This window comes from Mastomys coucha, unplaced genomic scaffold (genome assembly GCF_008632895.1).
Source record: "Mastomys coucha isolate ucsf_1 unplaced genomic scaffold, UCSF_Mcou_1 pScaffold15, whole genome shotgun sequence".
In the NCBI taxonomy this organism is placed as follows: Eukaryota; Metazoa; Chordata; class Mammalia; order Rodentia; family Muridae; genus Mastomys; species Mastomys coucha.
In genome coordinates this window covers 159,696,748-159,700,561 of record NW_022196897.1, presented here as the reverse complement: position 1 = coordinate 159,700,561, position 3,814 = coordinate 159,696,748, and the positions used below count along the sequence as shown (strand labels likewise).

Here is a 3,814-nt window from a genome sequence, read left to right as displayed (position 1 = left end):
AAGAAGAAGAAGAAGAAGAAGAAGAAGAAGAAGAAGAAGAAGAAGAAGAAGAAGAAGAAGAAGAGTGCGCATCTGTGAAGGGGACAGGCTCACCATCAAACCTTCCCACAGAGGTCACAACACTGAGATGAGGACATAGACACAAATCTCCATCCCCAACCAAGAAGCTCTCTTCGATCAGGAACTTCTCAAAAGGGAAATTTAGTTTCTTCAAGGGAGTTTTTCTAGGCATACAAACCATGTTTGAGAGGCCCTACGCCCAGCTGTAGAAGACCAACACAAAACACATTTAAACTCTTTCCTTTTGGAGTTTTTGTTTGGGCTTTAGGCTTTTTATTTTTATATTTATTTATTTGTTTGTTTATTTATTCTTGCCTTACTTGTCTTTTGCTTGTATGCTATGCTTTTCAAACTGAGTTTTTTTGCGGTGGTTACATGTGCTTGTGAATGTGTGTGTTTCTCTTTTTTCTTTTTTTGGGGGGTGTTGTTAGTTCATCCATTTTGTTTCATCTTTGTTTCATCTTTCATTTTTTCATTTGCCTGTTTGCTTTCCCTCTCTTTGGCAAGAGGATTGGAAAGACCTGGGAGGGGAAGAAGGAGGGGAAATGGTGATCAGAATATATTGTATGGACATTACTTTCAATTAAGAACAAAAACAAAAAACCCTTTGCACAGAGCCCTCCTGAGGAGGAAACCAAACTTCACCTGAAGGCTAGGACCAGAGCCAGCTTGTCAGGCCACACACTGGCTGTCTAGGGACAGTGCTTATGAGTGAGTGACAGTTGGTGGCAGGAAGCAGGCAAGCTCCTGTTTCCTGTTCCAACTCAGCACAGAGCCTCCATCCTTCTAGCGAGCCCAGGAAATCAGTGCGAAACTGTTACCCCACATCACAAGTGAGAAAAATTACCACAGAAGGTAAGAGGCTTGGCCAAAGTCGGGCCATAAGCCCAAAATGATGCCAGCACTTTAATTCTTTTAAATATTTTAACTTGTGTATGTGTGTGCACAAGTAAGTGTGGGTGCCCTAGGAAATCAGAAAAAGGCTTAAGATCCCCTGGTCAGAAAAGGGCATCAGATCCCCTGCAGCTGGAGTTCAAGACAGCCATGAGCGGCCTGGCATGGAGGCTGGATATCAAACTCCAGTCCCCTGCCACAGCAGCGGGAACTCAAACACAGGGCCATCTCTCCAGCCCCAGAACCTTACTTCTTCACTGCCTCTGCCTACAAGCAAAACTGCCTCTCTCCCCTCCCCTCCCTCCAAGAAAAGGTGGGACACCACTCACACCTGGAACGGAGACCTGGGCAGGCACCGTTCTCAGCTCACACCTCGAGTCTCCCTCCTTGTGGTACTGGAGCAGAAGAAGCAGCAGGATCCGGAGGGAACTGTAGGTGCTACTGAGGAACAGAGAGAGACTCAGAGAGCCAGGCATTCCTCTTCCTCTTTTCTGCTGCCTCTTTTTCTTTGTTTCTCACACTTACTCTGTAGGGGAGCGGGATGTGCTGGGTGAAGAGCATACATAAAGACGGCAGAGGACAACTTACGGGTTCTTCCCTTCTACAGGGTTTGAACTCGGGTCACCGGGCTTGGCAATAAGCACACTGACTTTCTGGGTCCCCTCGCTTTCCTTCCCATCTAGTCTGAGTCTCATTTATTTGTAAACTAGTCGGGGATAAGCTTAGATTGGTGCTACCACATCCTGCCTCAGCCTCCCAGAGACCTAGGAATTACAGGCCTGCACCACCCAGCCCAGCCCGATTTCTTGTCATGCTTCCTTTGGTCCGAAGAGTACAGAAAGCTTGGGAAGTCCAGAGCTCCAGTGCAGACAAGGAGGTTGCATGAGCCCCTGCTGTGTGCAAGCCCTACTGTGTCTACAGCCCAATGTGAGGTGAAGAGAACAAGCTCTCTCTCTCTCTCTCTCTCTCTCTCTCTCTCTCTCTCTCTCTCTCTCTCTGTCTCTCTCTGTCTCTGTCTCTCTCTGTCTCTGTCTCTCTCTGTCTCTGTCTGTCTGTCTGTCTCTCTCTCTCTCTCTCTCTCTGTCTCTCTCTGTCTCTGTCTGTCTGTCTGTCTGTCTGTCTGTCTCCCTCCCTCTCTCTCTGCCCATGAGCCACTGACCAACAGACTGATCCTTGGCCACCCAACACAGGGATCCCACCCTCTCCATCCATCAACTCAGGCTACAATTCTGGCTGTGGGTGAGGCAGGGCCACAGTGATGGGCAGTGTTGTGACTTGAATGTGGAGTGTTCACCATAGGCTCCTGGGTTTTGACACTTGGTCCTCAGCTGGTGGTGCGGTTTTTGGAGCTTATGGAATCTCTGGGAAGGAAGCTCTTCCCAGAGGAAGCTGTGGGGGAGGGAGCTTAGAAAACACACACACACACACACACACACACACACACACTACTGCTCTACCTCTCTTGATTTCCGGTCTGCCAGGATCTGAGAGGTCCCAGCTACATAGAGTTTTACAGCCATGACCTCCAGCACACTTTCCTTGCCATGGCCGACCATACCCACAAAGCATGAGTTAAATGAAACCCTTCCCTCAGTTGCTTCTTGTTAGATATTTAGCTATGGCAACAAGAAAGCAGCTATTGTCAAATGTCCACTGTGCTCAGCTCTGTCTCCACAGGGAAGGGGCCATGTGTATTTAAGCCCCACCTAACCCCACCCAACCCCAAGAGAGATTACAGCAGTCTAGGACTACCCTGAGTCCAGGAGTTCAAGTCTTGTAGATTTTCCCTTCAGTGGAAACCTCCCCTGTGTAGGAGTTGGTACTGGGGAATGAATGTGACATCACACTGGTTATGTGGCCATCACAGCCACCTTGTCTGTGCTTTCCAATGTCTTCAGTGGTTTCACAGGTGCCAATAACACTGACCGCCTAGGGCTGTGCGGGTCGGGGAGCAATTACCAGCAAACCCCCATGCTGATTCAGAGACTGTCTGTAGAACTTCTCAGATGTCACCTTCTGGTCCCGAGAGAGGTCATGACAATGAGCCTCATCAGCATGGTGACCTTTGGCTCAAGGATTCTCACCCCACAGGAAGCCACAGGATTCTGTAAGGATGGAAAATGGGTACCCCACACCAAGGGCAGAGGGTCCTGATGTTAAGTTCACTCTCTGCTCAGGCGGGCGGACAGCCTGCCATCAATTCAACAAGTCCTTGATCCTGACCTCCCCCTCCCCCCCCCTCCGACTATGGAGCCTGTCCTGAGTCCAGCCTGAATCCTCCACTCCCCAGAGCCAGTTCTCCCTGGACTCCAGAATGAGTGGAAGAGACGAGGAGTTACAGGCACCCTAGCCCCTTCTTGAAGTTCTCTTTGTACCGCTGGCCCTGGAGGAAGACATGCTGTAACACGAGGATGCCTGCCATGCACCAATGGGTGTAGAGGGGATGCGGTTCGTCCACGGTAGAGGTGAGGTTTGTGCTAGCGCTGGGCAAATGCTAAGTGGAACATACTTTCCTTGGCTCCTGCCCCAAGACACGTGACTTCTGGAGACACCATAGGCTGTGACAGGACAGCAAACAGCAGGTGATAAAGAACAACAGCAAACAAAACCCACCCACCACCACCAGAACAGCTCCTCACTCAGTTCTGCTGGGTCGATGGGCGATGCTCTTGGAAGAGCGTCCTGGTCATGGAGGATGGCCAGCGTCCTGCTCTGACCCTGGAACTGGAGCATTGCCACAATCACAGAAGAGACCCTGTCTCCAGGGCCAGAGTCACCCTAGTGGAGAGCCAGGGCTTTGAGTCAAAAAGAGAGAGACGGGGAGAGGAGGGAAAGAGATGAGGAAGAAGAGACAGGGGAA

At 50.2% G+C, this 3,814-nt stretch overlaps 1 long non-coding RNA gene across 2 annotated transcripts; it reads right to left on the bottom strand.

The window, feature by feature from the left end:
• Positions 1–307: 307 nt before the first annotated feature.
• Positions 308–3,024, bottom strand: LOC116092573. 2 transcript variants are annotated; one of them, XR_004119340.1, is made up of 3 exons: positions 2,914–3,024; positions 1,286–1,395; positions 308–581 (listed from the first exon to the last, which is right to left on the bottom strand). It is a non-coding gene; the product is annotated as an uncharacterized LOC116092573 (long non-coding RNA). The 2 variants fall into 2 exon arrangements; XR_004119342.1 differs by having other exon boundaries at positions 1,286–1,392.
• Between the last annotated feature and the right edge of the window lie 790 nt (positions 3,025–3,814).